The sequence below is a fragment of the Hippopotamus amphibius genome, chromosome 6, assembly GCF_030028045.1.
Source record: "Hippopotamus amphibius kiboko isolate mHipAmp2 chromosome 6, mHipAmp2.hap2, whole genome shotgun sequence".
Classification (NCBI taxonomy): domain Eukaryota; kingdom Metazoa; phylum Chordata; class Mammalia; order Artiodactyla; family Hippopotamidae; genus Hippopotamus; species Hippopotamus amphibius.
This window is the reverse complement of record NC_080191.1, coordinates 161481996-161504784: the sequence shown is the minus strand read 5'-3', so window position 1 is coordinate 161504784 and position 22789 is coordinate 161481996.

Below are 22789 nucleotides of genomic sequence, written 5' to 3'. Positions count from 1 at the left end.
TTTTAAACAAAGTTAAACATACTAACCACGTGATCCAGCAATCCGCTCCCGAGTATCACAAAAAAAAAAAAAAAAAAAAGAAAGAAAGAAAGAGAAAGAAAATGAAAAGAAAGAAAACATGTTCACACAATAACCTGTACTGGAATGTTTATACTAGCTTTATTCATAATTGCCAAAAGCCAGAAACAATGTTCTTCAAATGTTCTTCAAACAGCGAATGGATAAGAAACTGGGGTACATCCACACAATGCAGTACCAATCATCAGTAAAAAAAAAAGTATTGACACACACAACACAGTTGACGAATCTCAGATGGATTCTGCCGAGTGAAAACATCCAGACTCAAAAGGCTACATAGAACTAATATGTGACATTAAGGAAAAGGTAAAACTTAATAGAGAGAAAACTGGTCAGTGGTTGACAAGGACTGGGAATGGGGGGAGGGGTAGACTACAGAGAGGTACAGAGGTATTTGGGGGGGTGACTGGAAATGGTCTGCATCTTGACTGTGATGGCCGTTACCCAATTGTGTGTGTTTGTTACAATTCACAGAACTGTACACTAAAGTTTTATTAGAATTTTATTGTACACTAGAATTTTACTCTCTCTATATTGTATCTCAGTAAACTTGACTTTAAAAACAGTATTTTGGGTTTTTTCCTTTGTTTCCAGGTTCCTAACTTTTGAGAAGCTCATTTAGGTGTTACTAACATAGGAACACCAGAACTGGGTGGATGGCCCTCCACGCCCCAGCTGACTACCTATCTTAAGACTTTGGCAAGATTTCAGCAGGTTCGTGATTATTGGCATATCTGTTGAATAACTAATACAGAAACTGTTTATAGTTTGCCTAAGGCCAGGTAGCCTAGTCATTACCAGAAATATATATTTTTTAAAAACATACATATTTGGGGCGGAAAGCCTCTGAAATAATTCACACCACACATCATGCTTAGCTTACAAAGACAAGCCTGTTAAAATGATTATCTGATAATGACTGTGAACAAAAAACAGCACAGATACCGATATCCCATAGTTGTCTAATAAGATTTTTTAATATAGTATGAATTTATGTTAATATAGGAAAAATAATATAAGCAACATTAAAAATGCTAATAATGTTTATGTCAAAGTGATAGAATTATGAATGATTGTTTTAATTCATAAGAATTTTAAACATGCATAAAAGAAGAGAAAATCATATGGTGAACTGCTAAACCACAGCAGTTTTTGTTTTGGTGCCTTTGATTACTTTTAATTTCTAAAAGCACAAATGTTTTTACCTATTTCTGAAAGTAGTACACATGGGTTGCAGAAAATATTTGAAAATACTGCAAAGTACACGTGGGCACATATATACAAATAAATAAATATCACCACTTTCAGCATTCGTTGCACTGAGTTCCATTCTTTTTCTAAATACAGAGTATACAAATATTTCCCACATGCTTTTACAAACATGGACTCATCCTACTTTACAACAGGCCCTTTTCCACTTACTGAAATTTCATTATCTCAGAGTCCTCCAGGTCTGCCCCCACTGAAACGGACTAGCTGCAGGAGACCAATGTTTACAGCTGCAGCCTGATTTGATAAGGGGCCTGCACGCTAAGCAGGCTGTCTTCCTCCAGTGAAAGTTTTCTAGGCTAATTCAGGAAAGATGTGTAATTGAGATAAATGCCGCCCCTCTCCACGTCTTCCCAGGGTGTCATTAAACTTCCCCAGAGGCATGTTTGTGTATATGCGGTGGGGGAGGGATGAAGCTCTTTCCTCCCTGCAGCCCCTGCACATACAGGGCTGTGTTTCATTCAGAAACTCAACAGCTGTAAGGCTTAGGGCATTTGGGAGCCACCTGAAGAAGCTCCCTTCATGAAGTGCTCTGAGGGTTGTTCTTGGCCAGACCCAGAACTCACTTTAATGCGTTTGGCTCAGCTGACCGTAGGCCAAAGGGAACAATTCATAAAGCTGCCACTCCCCAAGGCTAACCCAGGTCATGGGGCTCCTTGGTCCTCAGAGCTGGATGAAGCAGTGACTATGGAAACCACCTAGCACCACACACCTGCCTGTCAGCGGTCCTGATCTCTCCCACCTGAGACACCTGCCCAGCACTGCGGCCCAGGAGAGTCACTGCTTGGGTAGGGGCTAGCTTGAGCAAGTACATGATCTGAGCTATCCTTTAACCTAGCAGCTGCATGCAGGGCTCACTGGAGCCAAGAGGGCTTCCAGGAAGGGGCCCCTTTGGCAGCCATGGGAACGGTCCCGTTATAGGTTTACCCAGCGGAGGACTGAGTGGGGAAGGGAAGGGGCCTTTGGGAGAGACTTCTTTTCCTTTACTGTCTTTGTATTAGTCAAAATGTAATACATGTTCATTGAAGAAAATCTAGAAAATACATAAAAACAAAAATGGAAAAGAAAAATCACTCATAACCTCACTGCTAGACATAAGCTTGTTAATAGATCTGTCTTCTGACCTTCTTACGTATGTGGGAAAGTGGCTCGTGCTTGCGTACTGGATATAACATACCAGGTTATAACTTGCGTTTACTCACTTAATCACACGTAGAACATTCTTCTCCATCATTAAATGTTCCAACTTGCTGAGGCTGGACAAAATAGGCAAGGGATGCCTTCAGCTCTTCCAAATCTCTCTTCTCTACTCTTTCTATCTGGCTCCCACTCTCCAGGACTCCCCACTCAGGCAGCTGTCAACGCATCTTTGATAAAGTGCTACCCTGCCCGGAGCTGTTTGCCTTTTACAAGAAACTCTTAACAGCAGAATAATGTCCACATACCCTGAATTAGTCACTAATGGCAGAATACCCAGGCAGGGAGCTGTTTGGGGTTTCTCAGAACCGTCTACTCTGTCACCTCTCTGGTTGAAAGGAACTCTGAAGGTAATGGGAACATCTCGTGCCTTCAGTGAGATGGATGTAGAGGTGTTTAAATTTCTCCTAAAGCCAACAGGGTGGTATAAGCTAATCCACTGACGCATTAAGGTATGCTGATAATGGGGAAAAGCATTGGGGACCGACTCACCCACAGCATGACATAACAGTAAAAACATGGGGTTCCCAGTCACACAGATACGGGTCAAAATTCTGGCTCTGTAAATTTCTAGCTGCGTGACCCAGTGCAAGTTGTTAGCAACTGGGTGCCCATTTCCTCACCTGTAAAGGCAGAAAGCAACGCCTCCCTCATGGAACTGTTACAAGAATTAAAATGGAATAATGTATGTAATGTATTTAGCTAGTGCTGAGCACTCAATGCTCAATATTAACTCTAAAACAAGAAAAATAACAATTTTGGAAAGGATTTGGCTAGCAGACAAGTATGTAGAAACTCAAGAAAGTTTGATATATGAATATCTGAACTTGTATAACAAAGTAAGGCCTGCTTGTTTATATCATAAAGAATAATTTGCTTTGCAAAGACTCAATAAGTCAACAAGTATTTATCGGTATGTGCCAGGCACAGTACCAAGTCTTGGGTGCATATAGGTGAATAAGTCCATCTTTGCCCTTGAGCTCCTTACATGTTGATGGGGAAGACAGATGATTAACTCATACTTTCATACTTACAGCTATATAGATAAGGACATAAGCGTGGATGTTGTGAGAGGTACTATGAAGAAGATGAAACAGGATGATCTGGTGGGGGATAACTGGTGTAGGGATGCTATAGCTAGAATAGTGACCTCTGCAGAGGTGACATTTGCGCTGAGACAGACGTGTTGAGGAGGCAGCTATGTGAAGATCTGGCAGGAGGACAAGCAGGGCCAGAGGTACAAGAGCAAAGATGTTACGGCAGGGCCAAGCACGGGCAAGGAAGAGAAGGCGGGCCAGTGTTACTAGAACGTTGTGAACGAGGCAGGAAATAAAGGGAGACCTGATCGGAGAGGGAGGCAGGAGCCAGGCCACTTAGAGCAGGGAAGGAAAACTTTTTTAAAAAAGGGCCACACAGTAGCTATTTTAAACTTTATGGGCCACACAATCTCTGTGGCAACTCCCCAGCTCTGCCCCTGGAGTGGCAAAGCAGCCATAGATAATTCAGAGATGAATGGGTATGGGTTTGTTCCAATAAAATTCTATTGACAAAAACAGGCGGGAGGTGGGGGTGCTTATTGGCCCAAGGACAATAGTATGTCAACGCTTGATTTCGACTCTTGAAGGCCTAGATGAGGAACCTGGGCTTTTTCTCAGTGTGTGTTTCAAGCAGGTAAGTGATAGGATCTAATTGACACTTTCTAAGGGTACCTCTTTTCATTGCAGGATGGACCCGGGAGGCAAGGGTGAAAGCAGGGACCTGGGAAAGAGGCTGTTGAGATAGTCCACAGAGAGATGAGGATAGTGTAAAATCAGAGCAGCAGAGGTGTTGAGAAGTGTTCAGATTCTGAGTACATACTAGATTAGAACCAGGAAGACGTTGAATTAATTGAATTGGCAAATGAAGGAAAGAGAGGAATTAAGGATAATTTCTGGGTTTTTGGCTTTAGTAACTGGGTTGATGGTGCTACATATATTGAGATGGGAAACCCTAGCAGAGAAGTTTATTTCCAAAGGAAAAAAGCAATAGTTCAGCTTCACATGGGTTAAGTTTGAGATGCCTATCAGGTATGCAGTTTGGGTATCAAGCAGGCAGCAGTGTTTGCACATCTAGAACTCCCAGAGAGATTCAGCTATAGATAGGAATGTGAGAGTCATCAGAGCACAGGGGGTGGGCATCCTCCAGATTACCTAGGAAGAAGGAAACAAAGACAGGAGGGCCAAAGGAGGACCATGGGGCCTTGGTACCTCGAGGTCTGGCAGAGACAGGGAGGACAGCAGAGGGCACTGAAAAGGCAGAGCCAGAGACCTGGGCGGGAAGCCAGGTAAGTGTGAGGGTCAAGAAATTACACCTGTTTGTGTAAGCAGGTAGGTTAGGGGGTTCCCAGAGAAAAAGACCCAGGGATGGCTTTCTTGACATAAGAGAAGCCATTCTGGCCTAAGCCATTTTGTGATCTAAGCCTGGCCACAATGCTTGCCCTTGAACAGGTCTCAGTAATCAATGAACTTAAGGGAACAAAGGAATGCAGCGACAGAGAAAAGGCAGCCAAGCTACAGTGCAGTGATAAAGCAGGGTCCTGGCTCTTGTTCAAGGGCTGTACATAGTATCCCCGAGTTCTGCATGAACTAAGGTCCCCACTCAGGTGAAGACAGAATGATGCTGTTGACCCCCCTGACTTCAATCAACTAAAACTTGGACTCTGTCAGACTTTGCCCCAATTCTAGGCTCAATTCTCCTCTGCTCCAGCCCCTTCACGTATATGCACACACCAAGGCTTAAAACGTCCCCAGTTTTGCAGTTCTGCGGAAACCCTGACTTGGAAAAGATCCTCGGGGGTTCTCTTCACTTGCTGCAAGTAAAAATAAATCCTTCCTGTTCCCACCCTTTGGCTTGATTGTCTTTTGGTTCCACACCCACCAAGAGGCAAGCCCAGTTTTCAGGTAACATCTCAAGAAGGAGGCCGTGGACGACTGCATCCAATTCTGCCTAGTGATTCAATTAAAAGGTTTCTCTAGAGGATTCACCAGAGGCCTCCCATAACTGTTGAACTGTCCAGAATGTTTAAATATGATTCAACCTACCAAAATACAAAAATTTAATTTACCCACACTTTCTCAGTAACAAATCAACTCCACACGTATTGAGTTACTTCCATGACTCATTTGCTTAGAACTGGAACAAAGGCAATTTGGCAAAGTGTCTTAAATTAAGCAGCCCACACTTAGAGGAGGGGAAAAGTCAGACAATAATTTTTCCTTACTTCAGAAAGGCAGTGGTGGGGGCAGGTGGGGGGGAGGCCAGATTTTGATTATCTATGCCAATCAGACATGGGGTAGGGGTAACATCGTTCCCTGCCAGGTTGGGTAGGCACCCACCGGGCAGCCACCTGGCCCTGCTGAGGCTGCGGTTCACATTTCCTGATTTGCATTCAAAAGACTGCTCTTTCTGACCCAATTTGGCCCTAGTCAGGGGCTTCACCGCCTCTTGCTATGTCTCAGCTTCCCTTTCTCACTTTACTCCCGTCCCTTCCCCGACTCTGATGCTCTCCTTCCTGTCCTGTGAAAAGCAATCAGGCTCCCCGAGGCCAGTAGATGCATGGAGAAGGGAGTACCTGATCTATGAAAAGAATCATAAAGCTTTTTCTAGCTTGTGTCTTAAACTGTGAGCCCTGCAAGGCCCCCAGGGATCAATGAGCTAAAAATAGCCTGAGGCTCCTAAAAGAACTGGAATGGTTTCTGCTGCTCTCCTAGTTCTTCACAGGTGTGGGGACACACGGGAAGCGCTGTTTATTTTTCCTGCCATGCCTGGTGGAGGCCAGTGCCCCCTCCCCCTGCTGCTTATGGCTTAATGATGGCATTTCCACCCTCTAGTTTCCCAGTCTCCTGTGAAGGTACAACTTGTCCTGTTCTGGGACGCCACTTGGCATTCCTGCTGGAGGAAGTGGATTTTGAGTTGCATTTCAAAAGAAATATAATGCCACGCTGATGTGCTCTAAATTAGCCATCTCGCCTGGCTGTCAGCATGTCTCATTGCCCACAACTCCAGCTCTTCTCCGCCTGCCACTGGCACCCAGGAGACAGGGCATCCATCCTTCTATCTTCTAATATTTTGGGGATGCCTGCTAGGTGCTATATACTATGTAAAATACTGCTGGGTAGTATGCCAGATGCTCGGAATTCACAGATGAATAAATGCAATTTATCTGTAATTCCTCATTTGCTCTGGGAGATAATGGAGCAGGGGAAGGGTGTTCTCTGGATCTTTCAGGACAGACCAAGAGTAGGAAAGGTCAAGAGCACAGTGAGAGGGAGGCAGCCGAGGCCATCTCCAGGGGCTGGGAGTGGGGAGGGTAATTTCCTTGGGGTCCGAAGCCCCTAAGGACGGCCTTGGCTGCTTTAGTCCTATGATCTATTTTGGCACCCAGTTGGCACGCAACAAATGTCAAGAGAATACCGTTAAGTTCCCTACATACGAAACTTCACGTTGCAAACTTTCAAAGATGCGAACGTGCGTTTGCACGTCCAATCATGTAAGTTAGTTCACGTGTCTGGCGTACATTGTCATGTGCATGCATCCTCTGTAAGTGGTTGTGCTTTTGTGTACTTTACAGTACTGTACAGAGCACAGTAGTGCAGTATCTTTATTTCAAATCCAGAATGTCACCTATGATGAGAAAAAAAGAGCTACTACCCAGATATCACTGGATCGTTTTTTCAAGAGAGCAGATAGAATTGAATCCAGCAAGGAACCAGAACCTGTACCATCAATGTCAGGCGCGAGTGACATTGCAGCTTGCCCTGTGTCTCCTATTGCTGACAATCCTTCAGCTCTACCATCGCCTACCTCCCTTCCTCCGTCAGTAACTCTTCTTGCCTGTTCACTCAATGCCAGCCCCTGTATGCCAGCTCTAGTACTGTACTACTGTACTTTTCAAGGTACTGTACTGTAAGATTAAAAATGTCCTCTTTATTTTTTGTGTTTGTTTTTTATGTATTATTTGTGTGAAAAGTATTAAAAACCTATTACAGTACAGTAGTGTATAGCCGATTGTGTTAGTTGGGTACCTAGGCTAACTTTGCTGCACTTAAAAAACAAATTGGACTTACGAACACATTCTCAGAAGGGAACTTGTTCCTATGTAGGGGACTTACGGTAGCTTCCTTTGAGGCTTTTATCCAAATGCTTCAGGATGACTGATTTACATAGGATTTCATAGAAGTGAACTGAGTTAAATTCCATTGAATACTAAGGGCAGTTTTGAAGGGAAAAAAAACTACAAAAGGCATCCTGCAGGATATATGTGCAAAGAAGAGAAGAGAGTAGAATTTATAGGTGGATCAAATTTGTACATTGCAGACACTTGGCTTGTTGACGGCTTAGTGGCCTTTCCCATCCGTGGCCTGGCCACACTCCCATACCCACCTCCTGGCTGCTCTGGGAGCTGTCAAGCCACTGAGGCAATGGTCTTCGAATTCTAGGATACATAAAAATTACCTGGGGACTTTGTTATAAAACAGATTCCTGAGATTCCTCCAATCCCCAGATTCTATCAAGTTGCACATGGGATCTAGATATGTACATTTTCAATAAGCCTTTCCCGAGATCTTGAGGCAAGGGGCTCACACACAGACCAGACACTTGGATGCTTCTTTGATGCTGCCTTTGAGCACCAGTTTTCAGTCTCTGGCCAACAAACCTGGAGTGGCTGTCAGGGCCCACAGGCAAGACTCGTGGAGCCAAGGGCCTTAGGCTACTGTTCAGATTCTGGCCAAGCACTTCGTGGGTGATAAGGCATTCTGCATATTAGTCTGGAGTTTAACTACCTTATACTCAATGGGAAATGAGCTCCAGTTTACTCACAAGCTAACTTTGGAGATAAAACTCACTCTTAAGGAGACACTGCCTATGCTGATGGGCAAGGTGTAGTTGTTGGGACCTAGGGACTAGTGTGAGGCTTTCCTCAAGGATCTGAAATAAAAGCGTCCTCTAAGTGGTCATTCTCAAATCAGCACAGATGATCTGATGGGTGACAGCAAAATCCAACCTGAAGAGACAGTCCAGCACTTGGGTCTGGAGGATGTAACTGGTACCCAACTGAAGGTATTCATTCACTCCTCCCCAAGCTTCCATCCCTATCTCATCTGCTCAGTTCTTGAAATATCTGCCTACCATCTATTCCATTATTATGTAATATTTCCCTTTAAATTGACAGCACCCCACACACTTTAAAAAAATTTTAAATATTGAAAAGGAAACTCCTGCATAAGGGGGAAAATATGAAAACTAGGACAGATCCTGGACCAAGAAAGAAAGTGATCCCCCAGAGTGAGAGGGCAGGGGTCATAAGACCAAGAACAGGGAGGATCTGCAACTGGTGGAGGAGAGAGGGAACAGGGCAGGGAGTGGTAAGGCCTGGAGAGAAAGGAAGAACCCCAGCAGGGGTTGGGGGCAGGAAACACTGCTTGCTGGAAGGTCAGGGAGGAAGACAGGTGGGGAAGAGATAGGGCAGCGAAGCTGCACCTGTGGAAAGAACCCTGGGGACTGGGGGCAGCACGGGGCTCAGGGAGGAGGGCTGTGGGACAACCAAGATCTCTCAGAGGAGGGACAGAGTGGGATGCTGAGATTCTGGCAGGCTTGGGGTTTACAGGGAGAGGAGAAGATGAAGTACTGGGAGAAGTCAAGGCCCAGAATGGTGTATCAGGGTGTTAAGGAAGGGGATGCAGAGATGAGAGAGCTGAGGAGGGGCTGGATCTGGCTGATGTGGGCAGGTGAAGTATTGGGGCACTGGTAGAAGGTGTGCATCTCACAGCATGGGGTTGCAAGTTTTACCTTCCTTGGACTGGACTGGAACAAGGTGGTGCTGCCAGCAGGCAACGGTACAGATGATATATTGGCACCTGCACTTCACCCTCAGGGAAATACGGCATTAACATCGCCAAAGAAGACACCTGTGTCTCCAGAAGGAGGGCTGCAGGCATGGTATCAGCAAGTGTGAGAGGAGCAAGTGCCAGCCCCACCCATTCCCAGCACCGCTGATTGCAGCAGGGGAGCGCTTGCCTTGTCTAGCCCTAGCAAGTAAGGTCCATGAGGGCAGGAGCCTGTCTATCTTATTTCCTGCCATATCACCTGTGCCAGAGCAGTACCAGCACACAATAGGAGCTCAGAAAGCATCTGGGAATGAATGAGTGTGCGAGTGCACGGGTGACATGTGGCAGCTCTCCATACTGTGAAGACCGCTGAGTCAGACCTGGCCTGATGTCATTAACCTGGGGGTTCTGACAAGGAGCACCTGCTGAGCCCACAAGACACTTTGAACACACCCGAGGAGAGAGAAGCCACAGTCGTGCGGAACACAGCCTCCAGTCTTCAGGGACGGTCACATGTCGCCTTGGAAAGTGCACACCTGTCTTCTGACTTTAATCAGTCTTGGAGACTATTTTGTTCTCAGTCTTTTGGCAAAACCAGGCTTCTGAGTCTGCCAGCTTGAAACTAGGCTCTGGACCATGAACGTTGTGAAAATAATAGTAATAAAGTAGCTAAAATTACTGAGTGATTATTCTATACCAGGCTTAACATATATTGTCTGATGTAGTCCTCACCGCCCAGTGAGGCATGTCCATTGATTAGCCCAGCGGAGGGCAAGGTTCTGGCCTACGTGGCAACACTTGAAAGCTGACAGTAGGATACAGACTTGCACTTGCAAAGATCAGCCCCCGATCTTCTCACCATCTGTACTGAATCCCACCCACGGACTCCCCCTCTGCGGCCAGCCCCTTACTTACAACTTCTGCAAGTTAGTGAAGGAGCGTGGCTTGGGAGACAGGAACCTAAATTTGACCTTTCTGTCTAAAATTTGCTGACTTTCTAGCTTGGAGCGAGTCACCCACCTTCTTTCAACCTGGGTTTATTCAATCGTAAAATTCTCGTACTCACGGGGGGCTTATAATTAGACATCCTCAAGTCTTTGTTGGGATTGTTTTGGTTCCCAGGGAACAGCACTGCCTCCTTTTTCTGTGCGCTGAGCTCTGACTCAGAGTGCCCAGGGTAGCACCCCATCTCAGTGACAGCTCTACAAGAGATCCGAGCCAGGCTTTCCCGCAGAGGTCAGGACCGTGGGAGGCCAGGGACAGAGAGGCCAGGAGGCTGGTCACCCTCCAACCGAGGCAGAGGAGGAGGACTGAAAAACCCTGTGAGAGGAGGGAATTCTCTGAGTAGTTGACTGCCCATGGGAGCCTCTCTCTCACCTGACCTTACCTCTTCATAAACCCACTTTGCTGTGTTAGAGTTTTTTGGGGTTTTTTGTTTTGTTTTGTTTTTTTAGCCATGCCACACAGCTTGTGGAATCCTAGTTCCCTGACCAGGAGATCAAACCCAGGCCCTCGGCAGTGAAAGCTCAGAGTCCTAATCCCTGGACCACCGGGGAATTTCCAGGACTTTTTCTGCTGGTGTCACAGACCTTCCTGACTCTGACCTGCTGTCGTTACTGGCTCACTGAGAGGCTTTGGCTGCTGCTTCCCAAACATTTCAGAACTGTCCCCATGTTTCCTGAAACTCTAGGCTTAGGGCTGCATCTCAGAGCCTGGCACCTTCTCCGAAGCTGGAGGCCCGTGCACCCTTCAATGCCTGGATGGCTGTCCAGCCTCTGGTCGCCTCCCTTACATGTTCCCAGGGCCAGGGTGCTGCTCCCTGACAATCCCCAGGCCTTGGCCCCTCTCTTCAGGGATGCAGACCTCACATGGCTGCACCACCCCAGAGTGGAGTGGACATGGCCGTCATCCCACAGGGACTCTATGTGTGTTTGGGCAGAAACTTCAGGCTTCTTAGAAGCTTAACTTCAGTCCTTGACCTCTCTGGTTTTTGGTTTTGTTTTGCTTTGTTTTGCTTTTTTCCACTTAAAGGGCAAAAAAAATCGATTGCCAGGCTATTTTAGGTGAACTCACCAAAGCGGGGAAAAAAAGAAAGAAGAAAATCAACGTTGGGACGTCACAGCTATTTTTAGCTGGTTCTTCTCTCCCTCCAGGACTCAGGCTCTTTTTGGGAACCTTGTGTCTTGGTGGACAGCCAACCTTGTGCTTTTTCACAGAGTAATCCCCTGGCATATGGTAAAGGCTCCTGGTCCTTCTCACTGTTTTTATGGGGAGGAGGTGATGGGTGACAGCCTAACCTCTGCTCTGGCTCCTTGCTCACTGGCCCCGGCCTCCAGCTGCTCAACATCTTTTATATTTTGCAAAGCAGTTTGCAGTCAGGACCACTGTCCTGCCTCTCCAGGCTTCAGGCACACGAGAATGGAGCAAATTTTAACGAATTGATGAATCTATATTTAGGTCTCATTTGTTATGAAGAATCATTCATTATTTGTTAGCCTAAGAATTCTTACTAACTTAAGAACCAAAGTCATGTGGAAATGTCGTCTCAGCTGGAATCCTGGCTCCCAGATACAAACCCAGAAAGTCACATGTACTTTTTTTTTTTTTCCACCTAAGTATTTTTTAATTGAATCGTGAAAAAAATTTAATATTACACAAAGAGTTGTAGTTTATACATGTACTTTTAATTTACGTAGAAGCAGTTACTTCGGTTTTGAGATGGGTCACCATGAAAACTGGGGAAAGAACCAAACACAAACAAATGGGATTGAAACCGGGGCCAGGCCCCAGGCTGAGGAACGCTGAGACCTGGTTCAGGGAAGTCCAGCACTGGCTGGAGGAGGTTCGGTGTTGGAGGCAACCAGACACAGCACAGGGTCCCCACAAAACAGACCAGGGAGAGACCTGACACCTGGTTTCATATCACCTAGTCTCACTCCTAGAAAGAGCCACCAAGAACAAGGAAGTCCTGGGACTATAAATTGGTACAGCCACTATGGAGAACAGTATGGAGATTCCTTAAAAAACTAAAAATAGAACTACCATATGACCCTGCAATCCCACTGCTGGGCATATAGCCGGAGAAAAACATGGTCCGAAAGGATACACGCACCCCAATGTTCACTGCGACACTGTTTACAGTAGCCAAGACATGGAAGCAACTTAAAAGTCCACTGACAGAGGAATGGATAAAGAAGATGTGGTACATACATACAATGGGATATTACTTAACCATTAAAAGGAATGAAATGATGCCATTTGCAGCAACATGGATGGACCTAGAGATCGTCATACTGAGTGAATTAAATCAGAGAAAGAGCAATTTCCTATGATATCCCTTGATATCCCTTACATGCAGAATCTAAAAAGAAATGATACAAATAAACTTTTTTACAAAACAGAAATAGACTCACAGATAGGGAAGGGAAGGATGGGGGGAAGGGGTAGTTAAGGAGTCTGGGATGGACAAGTACACACTGCTGTATTTGAAATGGGTAACCAACAAGGACCTACTGTACAGCACAGGGAATCCTGAGCAATCTTATGGGACGGCCTGGATGGGAGGGGAGTTTGGGGGAGAATGGATACATGTATATGTATGGCTGAGTCCCTTTTCTGTGAACCCGAAACGATCACAATATTGTGAATCAACTATACTCCAATATAAAATAAAAAGTTAAAAAAAGAATGATGAAGCCCTGGTTCCCAGTTTCTAATTAGGAATTGATGGAATTAGACATTTCCGGGAATCAGATCTCCCTCATCAAGTGTAGGGGACAACAGATAGAGTCCTCAGAAATGCTTAGTGTTTGGCCGGAGGGGCAGTATTTCTTGGGATACATAGTTTATTTTTCTTTCCCAAAATGGAAGTGGCTTTATGCTCCAAGTATAAAAATAATTTATGTGCATTATGAAGAGAGTGAAAGGCATCCCAACCCCATCACCCAGAAATAATCACAGTTACCATTTCAGGAATAACATCCAGGCCTTCACTTAGACACACATGTATTCAATTGCATCTAAACAGGTTCGTGCAATTCTTAAGGGACGGCCTTATTTTGACAATAGGAGACCCAGTTATCTGCTTTTGACTGAATAAGATAGGTAGAGGGACTCTCTTACCAGCAAGGGGCAAGGGAACACTTTTTTTTTTTTCTTTCCTCTGACACCATCAACCACAGGGCAATCAGGGGGTAACCAGCCCGTTTAACCGCAAGGGGCCACTTTCGTCTGGAAACGCACGAATCCCAATTCAGTTCTTTCCTCGGACCTGCTATTTAGGTGGGTGGGAGGTAGGACTTTCAGCTAACTTTTTCCAGTAGTGGCTAAGAATCCCTCCCTTACTCAGATGCTGCAGCACAAGGCGGATATTTTGCCCCAGACTGGCCTGAAAGGGGCCAAGTGCTTTAGAGCTGATGAACCTAGGGACAACCATGGCCCTACTTACCGCTTACTCTGCTGGCCCTCGTGATGGGGTGGAGCCCGCAGACGGGCTGCCTTAGCAGTGACAGAAGTTACGGTTTACACAAGCAAATGCTTCTGGTTGACAAAAGTGTTATTACTGAATACGCTACCCTTCTCCCTCTGCGATCACACTGCCCTGTCTGAACTGTTGGCTACTGGGATGGGAGTCCTGGGGACTGCTTTTAGTTCCAGGCTGCTCTTACACATGGACTCCTTCCTCCCATGTATTGACGTTTGTCGGGTAAATAAATGATTTTTTTCTTCGCATAAAAGTGAGGGTAACAACTGATTGTAACATTACATTTTGTTCTGTTTGAACCAGGATCCAAATGAAGTTCATACGAGGCAATTAGTTGATGTCATCTCTTAAGTTTCTTTTTTTTCTTTTTTAAATTAATTAATTAATTAATTAATTTTATTGGCTGTGTTGGGTCTTTTTTTTTTTAACAGCATTAAGAAAACATCATTTATTTGTAAATGAAAGCAGAATCCGTTGCCCTAATTCAAGACGACTTCATTCCATTTTCTTCAACAGAAGAAAAGTAGTCATAAGACAGGAAAAACAGCTGATTAAATGGCAGGCGTATTTTAATAATGCCTTAACAGATGTGCATCTCCTGTTCAACTGAATCACATCATTGTTTTCTATTCATTTCAAGAGTGGATAGAGGATTCTGAGTAAAGAATTATTACATATTATGATGGAGTTCATAAATGTGCAAACAAGATGCTCAGTCATAATCTGGCTGAGGTTTAGGGAAGTGGGAAGAGAAATAACGACTTGGTTGACAGAGTCTGGGATGTTTGGGGTGATTGGTGACACAAGGCAGACGGTAGAAGTCCTTGGCATGATGGCTCCTGGACTAAGTGATTCTGAGAAACATTTTCACTTTATATGTAAAAGCATATATGAACTTTCTCCTTTCTTGTTAATTCATACACAGTTTGCCACAGAGATACTATATACTTTCACTGACCTCTATGAAATATTTATTGTTGAAATGTGTTCATGGTATCTCAAAAGATTATACTTATTACTGGTTTACCTTAAAAGGTATACAGAAGAAATGATTGATATGATCATCTACTATACTCCTACACATCAGGTTTCTCTTTTAGCCACAGGTCTGATTCTGGTTGTTTCCACTCTTCTCCAAGCAGTGTGTTAAAACTGAAAGGCTTGAAGTATTCCAGACGATGGAAATCAGGTTTTTTGTCCTTGCTGTGCGCGGGCTTTCTTTAGTTGCGGTGAGTGGGGGCTATTCTTCGTTGTGGTGCATGGGCTCCTCATTGCTGTGGCTTCTCTTGTTGCAGAGCATGGGCTCTAGGAGTGTGGGCTTCAGCAGTTGCAGCACATGGGCTCAATAGTTGTGGCTCATGGGCTCTAAAGCGCAGGCTCAACAGTTGTGGCACACGGGCTTAGTTGCTCCGCGGCATGTGGGATCTTCCTGGAACAGGGATCGAACCTGTTTCCCCTTGCTTTGGCAGGCGGATTCTTAACCACTGCGCCACCTGGGAAGCCCTTAAGTTTCTTTTAATTTATAGATTTTTTTCTCCCTTGCTCTCTTCTTATCTTGGTGGGTTTTGTTTGTTTGTTTGTTTTTTTCTGTCACCTTATTTGTGGAAGAATTTGGTAGAGTTTCTATAGTCTAGAATTTGCTTGGTCTGATTGTGGTATAATGCTACTACATTTTAATCTATTGCAGTCAGTATACTTATTGATGTCCAAATTGGTTTCATCTTTTGTTTCTTCAATTTTTGACTCCTGATCCTTTTGGTACAACCTCAGCAGTCTTTAACAGCTTGTTTTTTTTTCTCTGTATGATAAGATGTTCTAGGCTTATCCTATAGTTCCTTCCACAGACCTGTAATCAGTCATTTCTCCAAGGAGTCCTAGTTCTTTTTGTGGGAAATAGAATTTAAGGACCACAAAGAAGGCATTAGGGATGCTCATTGCTGCTGGTTGGTCACTGTTTCTAGTCCTTTTGAGTCCGCTAGGAAATGTGCACCTTTATTGTGATGAAGATACATCATGAATTTCTAGTGATACCTCAAATTCAAATTCAGGACTACAGGGTTTTGTTTCACTGTCTTTGCTCTTATCTCTGTACTTTCTCCCATGTCAAAATTCCCGGTTCTCAACAATATCAGCATAATTAACCATAATTTCTTTCTTTACCCCACATACAACAATCTCAAAATAACACCACCATTACTACCACCAACCATATGATAACTGAAAACAGTTTAAGGTGTGTATGCATGTGTAGTCTGTGTGTGTGTTTCTTTTTGTTTTTACCTGTCTGCCAGTAGGGATGGACCATTAAAAAACTGTGTTTTCGTTCTGTGTGGTTATGCCAGCAACTTAAAATACATTTATTTCATTTAGCTTTTGATTTGGGGGGATAGCTTTTTAAATTTTTATTTTATTATATAGTTGTGTAAAGTATTTACATAGTTTCAAAGTCAAATCTACAAAACAAGCTATGTTCAGAGAAATGTAGATTCTCTCTGTTCCTTCCCTCATGCCATAGATAACTTTTATTATTGTTGTTATTATTTTAATGGCTTTTCCATCCATATTTTTAATATGACCAACTATGTATATATTGGGTTGAGTCATATGATATTGCTATTTTTGTAAGTCAAAAATAGTCCAATATTGGCAATTTCATTTGGTTTTACCTAATACATTCATATCCCTCTTCTCAAATAAACAGTAGTATATGATACATTCTTTTCTCCAACTTGCTTTTTCCCCTTAATATATTCTAGAGATCCTTCTATAATATCAATACCATTTCTCGAGTTAAAATACTCAGTAAATTATGAGTAACTGTATATTTCCCTAATGTGATGAAATACATCTCTTTCAGCCCAAGAGCCAGCTGCATGCAAAACAGCAAACGTTAGACATATCCCCTAAAGTTAGGAGAAAAGAGAAATTCACATTTACCACTGATTTTTAATATATGGTACTAAACTAAGTAATGAGAAAATAGAAAAGTTAAAGCTATAAAAATTGGAAAGGATAAAAAAGTTAGCACTTGGAGACAATAATGAAGGGATACCCAGAAAATCAAGAGAATCAACACAAAACAAAGAATTCTGTTAAGTAGCAGAGCATAAAAATAACAACCAGCTGGAAAACGTCACGAAAGGGAAAACCTCACATATGAAAACAACCAAAAAGATAAAACATTTAGGAATAATCTTCATAAGAAATATGCAAGATCTTTATTTATAAAAAGAAAGCTCCTAAAAGTCATGAAAGAAGATTTGGAAAAAAAGATATTTCAAGTTTGGGACAGGAAGTCTCCACAACTTTAAGATGATCACAGTACAAACATCAGTAGCTGTTTTTGTTTGTTTGTATTTGTATTTTTTTATTTTTTGGGTTTTTGTTTTGTTTTTACATAGACAAACTGATTGTAAAGTTAAAAATGGAAAAAAAATTTAAATACGGAAAGGATGGCCAGGAGGCAAAAAGCAATGAAAAGGATAGGAATATCCCTATCAAATATTAAAACAAATGATAAAATGTCAATAATTAAAACAGTGTGACATTATCCCCTTAACCAACAGCAAGGATGTCAAGAAATAGACCCAAATACATATGGAAATGTAGAATAGGATAAAAGTAGTCTTTCAAATTAGTTGGGAAGGTAGGAACTAGTGAGTGAATGATATTGGGACTACTACCTCTCAGCCAGCCACCTAGAAAACATTAAGTTGGATTCAGATGATACAGTGTATACCACAATAAATTCTAAACGCAACATGCAGTTCAACTTAAAAATTGAAATCATTCAAATACTAGAGGAAATCTGGAAAAAATCCTTTAAGAATTTGGAGTGGTGAAGATCTCTAAGATGATTCAAAATCCAGAAGCTACAAAAGAATAGAGTGATGGATTAACTGCCTTAAAAAAAAATAAAAAACCTCTGCATGGCAAATAGAACAATCAAAGACTAGAAATGACAAATGAGAAAAAGTAAATGCAACTAATATCACAGACAAAGGTCTAGTCATTCTAGACAATGGTCTAATTCTCCTAAAAAATCAGTAAAAGGACCAAAAGTTCAATGGAAAAATAAGCAAAGTTATTGATAGTGTCAATAATTAAAATGTCAATAATTAAAACAGTGTGAAGTTAGTTTACATACAAATAGTTTACATACAAGGAACGAATGAAAATATTTGTTCAAATTACTTATACTAAGAGAAACACAAATTTAAATGAGCCTGAGTCACTTCTATTTTCCCCATAATCAGTTTGACATTACTTGCTGTCAGTAAGGCTGTGGGGAAAGCACAACTCTCGAAGGTTAGTGACAGGAACGGAAGTTGGTACGACCACTACGGAGGACGTTGACAGCAATCCCCCAAAATAAAATGCTGAAGCCAGCAATTCCACATCTACAAACGCACCTTCTAGAGATACTCACACAAGAGTAAAATAACACATGTACAAGGTTATTCATGACATTGGCATTTGTAACAGCAAATATATGGAAATAACCCAAATGTCCCTCAGGCGGAGACTAGTTAAGTAAAGTATGGTTTAAAGAGAATGAGGAACCTTTCTACGTTCTGACAGGGAAAACTATTCAAGACGTATTAGGTGTAAACAGCAAAGTCAGCACTGTAAGTATCATCTAAAATCTTCTGTGTAAAAAAATGGTGGGGAGTAGAGGGTAGAGAGAGTATATATTTGCATTTGCTCATGTATGTTAAGGAAGCTCTGGAAAGCCATACACGAAATGGACAACCATGGTTACCTGGAACAATGATGGGAGTTGTGTGAGGAGGGATAGGGGTGGGTGAGAGACTTTTTTGCTGCATATATTTATATACATTTTATTTATAAATCATGTGAATATATTACAGACTCAAAAATAAAATTTAGAGAGATTAAATTAAGAAGTTAAAAAATAGAAGCCCCAGCACAGCGCAATGTCATCATTGGTGTCATGTAGCCCTGTCATCACCACCAGTCTCCAGTGGCAACCTAGGGAACGAAACACTGACCCTACAAAAGTGCACAATGAACCGCACAGAAATAGATTAAGTTTGTAGAAAATAACAATGTAATTAAGAATTTGGAGAACCTGAAGCAGGTTTTTGCCAGGGGAAAATCATAAGCTCATTCATTTTCACAAGTTGTTAGAGTGTTAATTAAATATCCTGTTGGTGAAATAAAGTTTATTTTTTGAAAGAAAATTGCCGAGAGGGGAATGGAAATCGTGATAGGCCACCATTCTCACCGAACGTACTCTCTGTGAGAATTTGTTTCACTCTCTTGATACCATTCTATATTCTGATGAGCTCCAGGTAAGTCTCCATCACTTTCTGCACAGCTCCAGACCCACAACAAATAGACTACTAGACTCCTTCCCCCAGACATCCCACAGGCACCTCAGATCAACCTGTCCAAGGGGAAACCCAACACTCCAAAGCCTGTTCTACATTCCTGTGGGTGGTACCACCATCTGCTCAGTTTCCTAATTAGAAACCTGAGGGGGGAAGTTTATTCTTCTCTCTTCCTTCTCTTCACCAATCACAAAACCCTGAAGATCTAACCTTCTCAGTACTCCTTCATTCCTTGAAAAAAATGCTTCTTATTTCCACCTTTGACCACACCATCACCTCCAACCCACTTCCCCTCTCTCTTATGCGATTGCCAAAGCATCCGAAGCGGTCCTCCTCCTCAGCCTGGCATCCCTCCAATCCATCCTCCACATTGGTGCCTGAATAACCCTTAACAATTAAGTCTGGTTTTGCCACCTTCCTCTTAAAACCTTTAATGTCTCCCACTGTGTATAAACTGGGGTTCAAATTCCTTAGTGCAGACTCTAGGTGAGAGTGACTACACATTGCAGTGTCCCCAGGACAGTTCCAGGTTATTGCTGTTGTCTTGAGCTCCCAGCTGGCTAGTGCCTGCTCTCACCCTCAAAGTATCCTTTAGGAAATCATTTGGTCTCCCTAACCACAGGACTGTCCCCAATCCAGTGCCTACCTCCCAGCTACATTACATCTCTTACCATTTTATGTTCCAGCAACACTAAACCACAGATCACCCACCTCATATATGCCACTGCTCCTCATCTTTGGGCTTTTTCTCCCATTGTCTTCTCTGCCAGGAATGTGTCACAACCTTCCTTCTCCTACACACTCCATCGTGTTCACGTCTGCTTATTCTTTAAGACTGAGCTAAGCATCACTCTTCCATAAAGTCTTTCCTGGCTGTCCTCCTACACACACACAGAGTCAGTTTTACTTCCCTGTATTTCTGTTACGTCTTCAGAGATCCCCATTAACGAATTTAGTAGACTACATTATAATAATATAATCCATAATAACTATGGATCTGCCTCCCGTTGCCAGATTGTAGATTTCTTAAGGGCAGGGGCAGTGTCTTATATATCTTGAAATCTCCAGAACTTGCAAAATTTCTACATTCCAGGCACAGCAGGCCGCAAAAGCACATTGGCAGAAACAATCTGGGTGCATTTGAGGAACAGAAAGAAGGTGTGTGTGGCTGGAGCACAGTGAAGGGGGTGAGTAGAATACAGGTCATGAGATCACAGTACGAGGCAACAGGCAGACCATGTATGGGCCTTAGAGCACAGTTAGATGCCTTCACCACCCAGACTACCAAGCAGGGAACGGGGGATTTGAGGTCCAACAGACTTGAGTTTGACAACTGGTTCTCCTACTGACCAGCTAGGTTAACATGAATAATTTTTAAAAATGTCTCCAAGCCTCAGTTTCCTTGTCAATAAAATGGACATAGTGAAATTGTGGTAAGGAGTAAAGGAGATAAAGTATGTTAACCTCTAGCACAGTCAGTTACTGATTAAATGGGAGGTATTACTATTATTTGCCAGCAGAAATTGAAGGAAGGGAGCCAATTTCCAGAAGTTCTGAGTGTGGAGTCAATATCTTCAGGGATTAGAGAATTTCCTATAATCTGAGAAGGGTTGAGAGGTGGCAGCAGACAGGGGATCTCAAGGTCAGTAACGTATGGCAAGTTCTCAGAGTTCTACAGAAGTAATCCTGTACACCAATAGCTAGCAGGCTTCAGGCACAGGACTCTTCTCAAGCCCTGCCTGATTAGAAATGGGTCCCTGACCATCAATAATGAGCTAACCATTCAAGTGTAATTCTGATTTTTATCACAAGAATCAATAAGATGATGAGGCTCATCTGAAGAATCTCATGCTATCCCACTTTTGTAGGCATGCATCTTTTCGTTTTTAGACTTTTTAAAAAATTGAAGTAGAGTTGATTTACAGTGTCGTGTTAATTTCTGCTGTACAGCAAAGTGATTCAGTCATACATATATATACATATTTTAAATATTCTTTTCCATTATGGTTTATCAAGGGATATTGAATATAGCTCTCTGTGCTATACAGTAGGGCATACATCTTTTCTGAACTGTGGGCATCCTTGAGTCAATTTTCACCAGTGCCTGTGACCCCTCACTCTGGGAACACACTTCAGCGCCCACAAGTCATCTCTGAATGAAGGACGTTTCTTAAGCCAGAATCCAACTGAGCACTTCAGATACTGCTCAGCATCCAAGAGCCTCCACTCCATGTCATTCATCAGGTCAGGCAGGAGTGATGCCAAAATATATAACCACAGGTACAGCACAGGCACAGACAGCTCGTCAGAGTGAACAGTGGCCGCAGCACTGGGGGGACCATGGTCCTGAGGCGCCTGAGGCCCTGGCAATGGTCCTGTAGTTGCTGACTTGGGAAGAAGTCCTGGGAGAACTGGCCAGCATGGCGGGGATGCTGCAAGATCACTCAGGCGGCAGTCTACCAACCGGTCAATATTTAAACAGCGGGCTCAGGCTTCCCGGTGTGTACCTGCTGCATACCAATTGGGAACAGGTGCGTTTCTTCATCTGCAGGAGCCCTTTCCAGGGGTTATCATCGCTTCATTTCCCACACACCCATGCCCTCTCCTTCTAGAGTGGGCAAAATGAGCCCCAAACAACATGGTGTGGTGGAGAGCTGTCCAGAGGGGGTAGCAAGACATCTGGTCCTAATCTGGGCTTTGCTTCTTACCACCTATGTGACACTGGGCATGTTAACTTCCTCACCTGTAAAATGGGACAGTCCTGTTCCCTTAGTTCAGATAGAGTAAAAATTAAATAAATGCACATTAAAGGCCAAACACAAGGCCTGGCCCATAGCAGGTGCTCAAGGCATAGAATCAGCCTCCTAAGAAAAGTGGAGACATGGAAGCTGCTCTCAGGGATTTTCACTGGGAAAGTCCAGTGCCATCTACTCTAAAGTTGATTGATGTGTGGGTCATTCCAAAGAAGGGTGATGGGGCAGGACAGCTACTAGGATTCAGTTATAGCAGCCTCCCGAGTCTGGTACTCCCAGCCCTGGGGGGGAGATGCCCACAAAATCTGGCTTTGCAGTGAATTTTGAAGAGGGATTGCAGAGTAGGGGTATCAAATGGGTGTTGAAGAAGGGGGAGTGCTGCTGGATGACTCACTGTTCTGGACCGCAAGGCACTGGGGAGACAGGGGAGGGTTGGGGGAGCTGGCACCCGCCTTTGCCATCCTGGTTTTCTTTCCCACCTGCTCACCACTGTTTGGGCAGTTTAATAGGGTTGCCATGGGAACAATCTGCACAGAAGAAAGAACAGAAACCAGCCGTCGGAGGACTTGGGTTTGAATCCTGACTCTGCTGTTTTCCAGCCATATTATCTTGGCCATGTATTTCATGCCCACCACCTTCCCTCCACAAACTTTGCTTCCTGAAAAATAGGGATCCTGTGCTGTCCCCGCCCACCTGCTAGAGTTGTTGTGAGCTTTGCGAAATACGTACTTGAAAGCAATTTGTGTAATGTACTCTCCAAACATGATGTTCTGTAATGTGACTGTGCTT